Raw genomic sequence first — 13,720 nt, 5'->3', positions numbered from 1 at the left:
ATGTTGTTTTTTTTTTCTGTCTTCAATTCCACTTACTTCTTTAAGTTGTTTGCTCATGATTCACGTTGATAAAATTATTTGGATGGCTTTTGCATTTTGTGCAAACCAGTTTTTATGTAAAAATACACTTGAAAACCAGTTCCAGTACTGCTCGTACCAAAACTGGAATAGAAAAAGACACTTATTCACTTAGAAAAGTACACTTCATTCTAGTACCAGAAATGTTGGTTTTTTTTCTATCTTCAATTCCACTTATTTCTTTCAGTTGTTTGCTCATGATTCACGTTGATGAAATTATTTAGATGGCTTTTGCATTGTGTCCAAACCAGTTTTTATGTAAAAATACACTTGAAAACCAGTTCCAGTACTGCTCGTACCAAAACTGGACTTGAAAAAGTCACTTATTCACTTAAAAAAGTACACTTGATTCTAGTACCAGAAATGTAGGTTTTTTTTTCTATCTTCAATTCCACTTACTTCTTTCAGTTGTTTGCTCATGATTCACATTGATGAAATTATTTGGATGGCTTTTGCATTGTGTCCAAACCAGTTTTTAAGTTAACATACACTTTAAAACCAGTTCCAGTACTGCTCGTACCAAAACTGGACTTGAAAAAGACACTTATTCACATAGAAAAGTACACTTCATTCTAATACCAGAAATGTTGGTTTTTATTTCTATCTTCAATTCAACTTACTTCTTTAAGTTGTTTGCTCATGATTCACGTTGATGGAATTATTTGGATGGCTTTTGCATTGTGTCCAAACCAGTTTTTATGTTAAAATACACTTCAAAACCAGTTTTAGTAGTGCTCGTACAAAAGCTGGACTTGAAAAAGACACTTATTCACTAAGAAAAGTACACTTCATTCTAATACCACAAATGTTGGTTTTTTTTCTATCTTCAATTCCACTTACTTCTTTAAGTTGTTTGCTCATGATTCACGTTGATGAAATTATTTAGATGGCTTTTGCATTGTGTCCAAACCAGTTTTTATGTAAAAATACACTTGAAAACCAGTTCCAGTACTGCTCGTACCAAAACTGGACTTGAAAAAGACACTTATTCACTTAAAAAAGTACACTTCATTCTAATATCATAAATGTTGTTTTTTTTTCTATCTTCAATTCCACTTACTTCTTTAAGTTGTTTGCTCATGATTCACGTTGATAAAATTATTTGGATGGCTTTTGCATTGTGTGCAAACCAGTTTTTATGTAAAAATACACTTGAAAAGCAGTTCCAGTACTGCTCGTACCAAAACTGGAATAGAAAAAGACACTTATTCACTTAGAAAAGTACACTTCATTCTAGTACCAGAAATGTTGGTTTTTTTTCTATCTTCAATTCCACTTATTTCTTTCAGTTGTGTGCTCATGATTCACGTTGATGAAATTATTTAGATGGCTTTTGCATTGTGTCCAAACCAGTTTTTATGTAAAAATACACTTGAAAACCAGTTCCAGTACTGCTCGTACCAAAACTGGACTTGAAAAAGTCACTTATTCACTTAAAAAAGTACACTTGATTCTAGTACCAGAAATGTAGGTTTTTTTTTCTATCTTCAATTTCACTTACTTCTTTCAGTTGTTTGCTCATGATTCACGTTGATGAAATTATTTGGATGGCTTTTGCATTGTGTCCAAACCAGTTTTTAAGTTAACATACACTTTAAAACCAGTTCCAGTATTGCTCGTACCAAAACTGGACTTGAAAAAGACACTTATTCACATAGAAAAGTACACTTCATTCTAATACCAGAAATGTTGGTTTTTATTTCTATCTTCAATTCAACTTACTTCTTTAAGTTGTTTGCTCATGATTCACGTTGATGGAATTATTTGGATGGCTTTTGCATTGTGTCCAAACCAGTTTTTATGTTAAAATACACTTCAAAACCAATTCTAGTAGTGCTCGTACAAAAGCTGGACTTGAAAAAGACACTTATTCACTAAGAAAAGTACACTTCATTCTAATACCATAAATGTTGTTTTTTTTTTCTATCTTCAATTCCATTTACTTCTTTCAGTTGTTTGCTCATGATTCACGTTGATGAAATTATTTGGATGGCTTTTGCATTGTGTGCAAACCAGTTTTTATGTAAAAATACACTTGAAAACTAGTTCCAGTACTGCTCGTACAAAAACTGGACTTGAAAAAGACACTTACTCACTTAGGAAACTACACTTCATTCTAATACCAGAGATGTTGGTTTTTTTTTCTATCTTCAATTCCATTTACTTCTTTAAGTTATTTGCTCATGATTCACGTTGATGGAATTATTTGGATGACTTTTGCATTGTGTGTAAACCAGTTTTTATGTAAAAATACCCTTGAAAACCAGTTCCAGTACTACTCGTACCAAAACTGGACTTGAAGAAGACACTTATTCACTTAGAAAAGTACACTTCATTCTAATACCAGAAATGTTGGTTTTTTTTCTATCTTCAATTCAACTTACTTCTTTAAGTTGTTTGCTCATGATTCACGTTGATGGAACTATTTGGATGGCTTTTGCATTCTGTCTAAACTAGTTTTTATGTAAAAATACATTGAAAACCAGTTTCAGTACTGCTCGTACGAAAACTGGACTTGAAAAAGACACTTATTCACTTAGAAAAGTACACTTCATTCTAATACCACAAATGTTGGTTTTTTTTCTATCTTCAATTCAACTTACTTCTTTAAGTTGTTTGCTCATGATTCACGTTGATGGAACTATTTGGATGGCTTTTGCATTGTGTCTAAACTAGTTTTTATGTAAAAATACATTGAAAACCAGTTTTAGTACTGCTCGTACGAAAACTGGACTTGAAAAAGACACTTATTCACTTTGAAAAGTACACTTCATTCTAGTACCAGAAATGTTGGTTTTTTTTGTATCTTCAATTCCACTTACTTCTTTAAGTTGTTTGCTCATGATTCACGTTGATGGAATTATTTGGATGGCTTTTGCATTGTGTGCAAAGTAGTTTTTATGTAAAAATACACTTGAAAACCAGTTCTAGTACTGCTCGTACCAAAACTTGACTTCAAAAAGACACTTATTCATTTAGAAAAGTACACTTCATTCTAATACCCCAAGGAATACATATAATTTAAAACATCAATATAGCTGTGTATAATTAAAGTAGGACCTCATTCACCACAAAACACAAATATCATATTTAACAAAAAACTTTAACATACATACCATCACATCTATTTGTTTGAACATCTAGTTATTCGTCACACAAACATTTGTTAACAAAGACTGTAATGAATTCATCGGCATCAGCGTGATCCACTTCAAAGAGCACACGATCTCCTTCTTTCAATTGATGTTCATTGCAAAATTCCTTCCAGCCCTTTCTCTTCACAAACAGGGAGTGATCAAAAGCCCATAGCTACATCCTAAAATAATACAATTCATTTAAAACAAAGTTATTGATTCATAACAAAAACCAAAATGCTACAAAACACAAAATTCAAGAAAAACAAACTTACTTACCTCCAAAAAATATATGCACCCGACAACATGGAAATTATGAAACGCATTAACCAAATTTAATTTAAACAAATTTGGCACAGATCAATCAAATTACACACAACATAGTCAAAAACCAACAAACTAACTTTTTAACATCCAACAACACAAATCCAGTTTCCTTTTTGTACCCACCCAAGCCTAAATGTCGAAACCAACAAACTCACTTTCTAACATCCAACAACACAACTGCAGTTCGCATTTTGTACCCACCCGACCCTAACTGCCGAAATGATTCTCTTCAAAAGCATTCGTACATTCGAAGCATTTTTGCTTACACAAACCCGTTCACATTTCGAATTAACAATCCACAACAACATTTAGGATTGAGAGAGCATCGATTTGGGGAACAACAACACATAAAAATGGCATTTCAATCGAGGGACGAGAACATACGACAATAGGGTTTCCTTTGGGGAAGAACAACACAAAAATACGGGATTGCAATCGGGGAAGTAAAACATACCGAATTGGCCTTTGATTTGGAGAAGAAAAACACCAAAATTAGGGCTTGCAATTGTGGAGGAAGCTGCGGCAGCGATTAGCAGCGATTGTGGAGGAAGCTGCAACAGCCATAAAGCCCGCCTCTATTTTCCTTTCCCAAAATCGCACTCTCTGTTTTCCCAAAAACGCAGTCTTCACTTCTTTTTTCTCAGTTTTCCTGTACAAGCGCGTGACGTACAAACCATTCATAACCTCACGCGTCATTTCTCTTTTCATATTTACAAAATATTAAAATAATTCATGCCACGTAGGCGAGTAAAATTTGGGTCAAAAAATTGAGACATTCTATCATTATCCTAAATAAAAAGTATTGTACTACTTCAAGATAATGTGGCAGAATAATTATAGTACATGAGTGACGTATGTCATTCATTCCATGAAATTAAAATTAGACTTGATAACGTTTATTTTCTAAAATTTATTGGAAGAAAACACATTTAGACTTTATATATTATAAAGTTGCACTACTTTGAAGGATCAACACACCCGAATATAAAATCCATATAATCATTAACTCTTTATTAACTCTTTAGTTAATTCGTGTAATTGGTGGTCTGGTTAGGGTTGGAGTACATGCCTCTATCAATCAATTATATAGTCACAACCTTAATCCTTTTCTTTCTCACTTAATTGAACTCAAATTTAGCAAAGTTTTACAAAGTCTTCTTCTGAAAGAAAAAAAAAAGTTTGACAGTGAAAATGAAAGAAAGAAGGTGAAAAGTAAAATTTTTTATTTAAATTAAAAAGAAGAGAAGAAAAAATGAGAGAAAAGTTTGTAATAGATTTAATTGAGATAGAATAATTTTAGTTGTATATTAATATATTTAGAAAATAATTATAAAATAAATTTTAAAAATAATTTAGTTTAAAAAGTAAAAATGTAAATTAAAGTTAAATTTCAATTTAAATACAAAATCTTTATAAAACTTTAATAAATAAAAAATTATATTTCATAATAAAAAACAATAAAATAAATTATCAAAATTTAAATATATAAATTTATCTCATTAATATATATATATATATATATATATATATATATATATATATATATATATATATACATATATTAAAAAATATTAAATTTATCTAATTAATCATTTTAATTTATATTTTAATTATTCATTTTGTTATATTAATAAAATATATTTAAAAATATTTAATTATTATCATTTAAAAATATATGATAAATTAATTTAAAATATAATTAATTGATTTTATTTTTTTTCATATAAAACTGTTTATCAAACATTAAAATCAGTTATTTTATAAGATATTAAATTTAAATTATTTATTATATTATTATTTAAAATAAATATTATTTTATATTTATTTAAATATAATTAATTATATTTAAATATATAACTTAGACATAGTGGCGGATCTTTTTAGAAGCTGGCGGGGCCACGGCCCCCACAATTTTTTTTTAGTTTTTTCAATTTTTTTAAATTATTTGTTTAAATTTGTTTAAATTATGTATATTATTAAATTTTTTAAATTATGTCTATCTTTTTAAATTAGGTAATAATATATTAAAAAATTAATAAAAGTTAAGTTAGATATTTTTTTTAAATATAATATTTAATGTTAATAAATAATAAAATATAAAATCAAATATAAAAAAAAAAATTATTAAGATAATTTTCATTTTCTCTTTTCATTGTTTACTAAGTTTTTTATATGTTGTACTTATGTCTCATTTTTATCTAACTTTTTGTTACCGAAGAAAAAAAAATAAGTTAAACAGAAACTCATTATTTTTATCCTCATTTTTTAATCTTTTCTTCCATTTTTAAAGAAAAAAGAAGATAACTTTATCTTGTCTAACTTGGTAATGAAATACCTGTTTAATATTTAGTACTAATTTTTATCTTATGACATTTTGTATATTATTTATTTTTTATGAATATAGAAAAGTAAGTAATGTATTATGTGATTTTTTATAGACAATTTTTAAGTGAATTTGATTATCATAATTTTTTGTAGTAGTTAATGTTTGATTAGATTATGATAAAGAAAAATTTAATATTAAATTTGTTTTTTAAATAGGTATATTGATGAAAAATAAAAGAATAAATTTATTTTTTTAAATTGATAAAAGAAAAGTGAAGATCAAAACAGGACAATATCGTTACTCATTGCATAACAATGAAATGGAATGCTTGTGATGACTTTTGAATCGATACGTGCATATTAGTAAAAGAGAAAATGAATATTTTGTAGATAATATGGTTATTTATATTGGAAAAAAAATAGCTGAAAAATGTACTTATAATTGAATTATTTGATAAGTTCTAGAATATGAAAAAATGATGGATAATCTTTAGATATGTGAAATTTCTTTTATAGTTATAGTTATACTAAATTATATATTCATTTTATTGAATTAGTAGCAGTAATATTAAATATATAAATTTTAAGTATATTATTTTGCCTCCCCCATAAATATTGATCAAGATCCGTCACTGCTTAGACACAATTGATTATATATTTGGTGAGAATTAATTACACTATAACATGCAAACTTTTTTTTGTCTTTCTTAGCTTTAAAGAAGAAAAAGTTTTCAAAACAGTTATTCTTGTTTTTTGTATAGATTTGTTGTGAAACATGAGTTTTTCGTATTTTGTCATGTTTTTTTTTATTTTTTTGATAGTTCGATACAAATAATATTATATTAATAATGTTACATTTATATGGGTTGATGTTCCGGTGAAGAAAATGAGGTGTGAAAGTTGTTTGAATGAATTGATTTGTAGTGATTTAGGTAGACAGTTGAAAGATTGATCTTGTGTAAATCTGTAAGTGAGTGAAAAGAATAAAAGTGACACTACCTCCACCTTATTATAAAATAAAGCTAGTAACAGAGAGAAGATAAAAAGAAGAATAAAGAATAGGAGAATAGAGAACAACTTTCTTTAGATCAGATTATTGATAGGAAGAGTCTTATTTATAAATACAACATGATAATTCATAATGATACAAATCAAATAGTTAATACAAAATATTTACATAAACAAAATATTTATATAAAGAATAACGAATCATATGAATATATGAGTATCAATATCAATCATATGAGTAACTGTACCATTCATTCATAACACACCTATATTAGATTACAGGAATAGTCCTCTCTTCTGCATGGTGTCTTTTCCGCTTTTAAACATCGTATCTAAATTTAAAATAATTTCATCAATTCAAATTATTATTTAATTTCTCTAAAGTAATCACAACATTTTATTTCAACTTAATTCATGCAAAACCCACTATTTTTAATATAGTTTTTCAATTTTATTTTTCTCATTTTAAATAATAACTAAAATTTCATAATAATAATAATAATAATATCTTTATTTAAACTAATCATTCAACCACAATTTATTTGAAATTAATTTCTACCAACTCTATTTTATTTTGATATAATATTATCATTTTTATTTTTATTTTAAGATAATTTTCACTTACTATATTTTATTTTAACTTACTTTTAGGACCAAAGAAAAATTGGTAATCTTGTAATTTTAACAATTAAAATATTTTTTAATCAATTAAACTCATCACATCATTCATAAACTTTCATAAAATTTATTCTCAAATCCTTTTATGTTAACAAGTAGAAGAAGTAGAACAAGACAACTCATGACTCTTTTATTCATGTCACACATATACATATACACTCAACTAAATAAAGACAAAAAATATCACTCCTAAAAATATTTATCAAATAATATCCATAATTATGTCAATCAAATATTGTCCATAAAATAATAACCAATTAAACATTGTCCACAAATTGTCTAAGAAAATATCTCTTAATTAATGATAAATAACCATAATGATAATATATCAATATCTTGTAAAATTGTATGCTAATTGTACCTTGGTAAGAACATATGAGGAACAAATAATGTCGGTTGTTACTTCATTACGAACAAAATGACAATCTACTTCAATATGTTTTGCTCTTTCATGAAAAATTGGATTCTTAGCAATATGTAATGATGATTTATTATCACAATACAATCGTGTCCCTTTAGAATCATTAACTCCCAACTCATTGAGTAACTATTTAATCCACTTTAACTCACATGTAATCTTTGCCATAAAGTGATATTTCACCTCTACAGAGCAAGAAATGTTCTTAGTTTTCCAAGATATCAGAGAAGAACCAAGAAGCATCACTCAACTAGTCAAAGAATGTCTTGTAAGTGGACAACTCATCTAATCTGAATCACACCATCCTTGTAGTTCCAGTTTACTGTCAAACCAATAAAATACCTTGTCTTGGATGTTTCTTAAAATATCTAATAAACCTTAAGGTTGCCTCCCAATGCTCTTTACGAGGATTCTGCATAAATTAAGATAAAATGTGGACAAAGTAAGTAAGATCATATATAGTCACATACAAATAGATCAATCATCCAATCAGCCTTTAATGTGGTTCTGGATCTTCAAGAGGTATATCAAAAGTCAATGCTAGCTTATGGTGTTGTTCCATTGGAAAATCCATAAGCTTGACACCTAATAAACTTGTGTTTCCAATGATTTCCAATGTACATTTTCTCTAACAAATATAAAACCCTTTAGGGTTACGGGCTACCTCCAACCTTAAAAAATATTTTAATACTCCTAGATCCTACATATGAAAATAAGAACTTTAGTAAGCTTTAAAAATTGTTATGGCTGAAATATTATTTTTTGCAATAATTAAGTCATCCACATATGTTAGCACTTAGAGATGTATTTCTCCCGTGTGCAATATAAACAATAAGTAATCTGAATATGATTGAACAAGGCCTTAGCACTTCAATGTCGTAGACAACTTAGCAAACCAACAATGAGGAGCTTGTTTTAAGTCGTACAACAACTTTTTAAACGTGCAATCTAAATTTGGGTCAGAATTTTGAAAACCTAGAGGAACTTTCATGTATACCTCATGAACCAAATAGCCATGGACAAATGTGTAATGAACATCCATCTAGTGAACGTCCCACTTTTTAATTATCGTCACTACCAAGAAGGTATGTACAATCACCATTTCCATCCGGGCAAAGTTTGCGTTACAAAAAGAAAAAAATGTTAATTTGAGAAAATTACATAAAACAATTATAATGGATTCCAATAGTAGTTTATGTCATTTATCCCATTATAAGTCTCTAAACTAAACAATAAGTCAATGTAATATTTATTTTCTAAAGTTTATGAGATGAAGACATATTTACTGTTTGTAAGTTATCCAATTGCATTACCAAAAGGAACAACACACTTTTATATATATATATATATATATATATATATATATATATATATATATATATATATATATATATATATATATATATATATTTCAAGTGTAATTAAGTGATATGTTTGAATGATATATTCATGAACATTTAATTCCTAAATTTATAGTAGGAACATCAATAAATGAGAATAAAATTGGTGTTTGTATATTAGGTTACCTGAATTTATAATTTGTCACTTCAAGAGAATAATACAAATAATTTATTAGACATTTAAAAGTAACATATAATTTGGTCCATGATACCTTTCAAATCAATAATAATTTGTGTAATGTCAACTTTTTAAAGATATGAAAAAAAAGGAGAAACATAAATTTGGTGTTCATATGTTAGGTTACACAAATGCAAAATTTTGTGTTACTTTGAGACAATAACATAGATCTATTATATTATATTGCAAATCATGAGTGACGTATGTCATTCATTACATAATATGTTTTAAAAAATTAGGAAACATTTATTTTCCAAAATTCACGCAAAAAATACATATTTGAACTTTTTATGTTATAAAATTGTGTTACTTTAAAAAGGAACAACACAATTAATATAAAAACAATGTGTTCCAATTAAACAATTTTAAGATTGACGTATATGATTCACTCAATCATACTTTTTTAAACAAAAAGTAAGTAATGTATGAGTTACTTGAATTTTATGATAAACATAAATAAATAAGAATAAATTTGGTTTTCATAAATTATGACACACAATGTTGGATCAAACATATGTCATTAGGTTAAAATGCTATAGTTTAAAGTAAAAATGCAACTTTTTTTTTGTAAGTTTAAGCATCAATCAAGATGTAACTTTTTATACTTAAAATTGTGTAAGTTCAAGCATCAATTCCATTATGACTTTACTCATGGCTTAGACCATGAGACAATTGATGCCACAATCAACAACCTCCTCCTCAACAATTTCCTACCAGGTATCAAAGTCGTAATTTTGACTCTAATATCATTTGTTGGATTAAGTGTTTAGTACTAAATAAAAAGATATATTTTATTGTTAATATACAACTCTTTGTACTTAAGAGCGTAACAATTCAAGTATTACGATTTAATTATGATGTAGTCCACCTGACCTATGTCACATGATAATCGATTTCACTTGCAACAATTAATACATTTTTTTTATAGGATAACACAAAAACATTAATTGTACATTTTCAAAGTAACATACCTCTCAAGCAAACAATAATTTGTTCAGCATCAACTTTCTAAAGTTAAGAAAGGAAGACAGAAAGAGACAAAAATAAACTCGGTAACGCAAAACATCTACTAGACATTTCAAAAGTAACATATGTAATTTGTTTCATAATATACTTCATACAAACAATAATTTGTATAACGTCACCTATCTAAAGTTATGGAAAGAGTCGGGTAGAGACAATAACAAAGTTGGTGTTTATATGTATGTCATTCATTCCATGAAAAGCTTTCAAAATCAAAAAAATTAGATTTGATATTTATTTTCTCACGTTTATGGAAAGAAGATATATTTAGACTTTATATGTTATAAAGTTGCATTACTTTGAAGGAACAATATAAAATCCATATAATGAAACTAAGCAATTATATAATATATAAAGGATGACGTATGTGATTCAATCATATATTTTAAGAAAAAGAAGTATGTTATGTAAGATGACTTCCTAAAGTTTATGATAGAGACATAGATAAATAAAAATAAATTTGGTTTTCATACATTTGGTCACATAAATGCATAATTGTGTTATTTTGAAAGAAGAAAACAACTATTGTACATTTTAAAAGCAACACAAGTAAATGCTCCCTTTTGAGCAAATAATAATTTGTATAACTTCAACTTTTTGAAGTCAAGGAAGGAAAACCATTAGATACAAAAATAATTTTCATGTAACACAAAGATTGTATTTCAAAAATAACATATGTAATTTGTCCTACAATACCTTTCCGCCAAAAAAAAATTGTACATCAAGTTTTTAAAATTATAAAAGCAAAACAGGTAAACACAAGAATAAATTTACTGTCCATATGTTAAGCTACATAAATGAAAATATGTGTTGGTTTAGGAGAATAATGCAGAACAAATTATGAGTGACGTATCTCATTCATTTGATTATATGTTTTCAAAATAAAAATAAGTTAGATAACATTTATTTTTTAAAGTTTACGAAAAGAAGACATATAATTGATCTTTGTTTATCAGAAATTTTCATTACTTTGAAGTAATAACACACTTACTATATATATAGTTCATATATTCAAACTAAACAACATTAAAATATTTTAAGTGTGATATATGTGATTTGTTTAATGATATATTTTCAAACAAAAAGTAAGTTGTGTAAAATTTATTTCCTAAAGTTTATGGCGAAAACATAGATAAATGAAAATAAGTTTGTTCTTCATATATTAGATATCACTTAATGCATAATTATTTTAGTTAAAGATAATATATATATATATATATATATATATATATATATATATATATATATAGTTTCATGATTTCTTTTAAGTGCACAATAATTTAGAAGCAATAAATTTAGTGTTGATATTAGATTACATAAATGAAAAAATAAAATGTTATCAATTATACTAGATTTCAAGAATGACGTATATCATCCACGAGTTTCAGTACCAGCAATAATTTAATATAAATATTAATGTATAAGTATGGTGTCCTATAATTAAAAAAGACGAGATTATTTTTTTCCATATAAATTATGAAGTATGTATACAAATTATCTTAAAAAACTGTATAAATAAAAATAAGTTATGGACAAATTCTTAATTATTTTAATAAGTATAGACCATTTATAATTGATTACAAAGCTGATTTTAAAAAAATTGGTCTGAATTTCTCTTATTGACCATTTTTTGACTTTAAAAGATTGCTGAAGAAAAGAAAAAGGAAAACACAAAGCAGTTATTTTCTTAAAAAGAGTATTTTATGTACTGTAGCTGTAAATTAAACTCAAGGTTCATGTGAGCGTAAATCAAACCCAAGTTTCGTGGTTGATGGAGTATATAATTAGAAGGGTTATATTATATCACAGGAGAAGGAGAAGAAAGAGAGAGAGAAGTGAATGGAAATGGAAAGAAGCAGGTGGAGAAACGGTCACGAAGTGAAATGATGAAGTTGGCGAGATGGTGGAGATTGTCTTGTCGGGTTTTAATCCTCTTGCTCCAAAATTCAGATCCAGTGGAAGAAGACAAATCTGTGACAGAGACGAAAGCTTTGTTCTCCTTTCTTATGTTGTGGATGGTGAAGGAAAGATACACAGATAAATGGGGTTCTTATCTAAGGAAAGAATAAGAGTGCGTTATTTTAGCTTGTTGTGCCCTGATGCACGATGATGATGTTTTGCATGTCTGGGGCAAGGTTGATACGTGTGTTGATGCTTTTCCTTGATGTTCAACACATATCTATAAACGTAGCTTCTACTATGCTTGTGTAGAATCTTAATGAAAAACAACATGAAATGAAATAGAAGAATATAAAATGATTAAGGAAACAAGAATATACTGGCAGTGTTTATGTTTGTGGTCATACATATGATTGCTTGCAGTTGGGTAGTGGGGGAACTATCAAGTGATGAAAGATGGTGGGGCCAGAAGTTTCGGTGTAGGAATCATGAGAAGTTGAGAACAGAGAGTTTATCTGGGATGTAGATAAATGCGTATGTCATGAGTTTCTTGCAGTTTTCTAAGTTGTAAAATGACAGTTTGAACCACCAGCAGAGTTCAACAAAAAAGAAGAGTTTCTATCTGCAACTGTCACGTTAATCACGCGTCTTCATGTCAATGTTTTATAGTTTATCTTTCTTGCCGTGTCCCATGAGTCACTGAATCTTCATATATGGAAACAAACACTTATAGAAGAAATGTATACTTGTGTGCCCACTCCTTCTAAAAGTTCTCACACATTCATGCACAAATATTTATGATACCTGTTACTTATATACAGCATCTGATATTTATTTTATTATAAAATTAAATATCTGATAAATGATTAATGTGACAGATAAAGGGAAAAATACTGGAACCTTTCATTCTAATATATTATTTGTTACAGCAAATATTTATTAATAGGGAAAAGGGATTTTTAATCAGAGAGGAAGTGTACGGAGAGTTAACAAATTATAAAAAGTAGGAAAAAGAAAAAGTCACCTATGCAGATTCAGAGAGGGAATATATTTGTTCTGATGGAGGCAAAGGGGTTGCAACCAAAGTCACCTTTCCTACTGAATCATGAGGAAAGGGAATGTTGCTATATATTATATATTTGTCTAACCATGACGATTGATTAAGGCTTCTCGTGTTATAGTTGCTTTTTTATTTATTTTAAAATTGGTAAAATGAGGACACAATCTAAAAACTAGGACGTTAACTAGAACA

Source organism: Vigna unguiculata, chromosome 3 (genome assembly GCF_004118075.2).
Source record: "Vigna unguiculata cultivar IT97K-499-35 chromosome 3, ASM411807v1, whole genome shotgun sequence".
Classification (NCBI taxonomy): domain Eukaryota; kingdom Viridiplantae; phylum Streptophyta; class Magnoliopsida; order Fabales; family Fabaceae; genus Vigna; species Vigna unguiculata.
Note: the sequence above shows the minus strand (reverse complement) of the source record.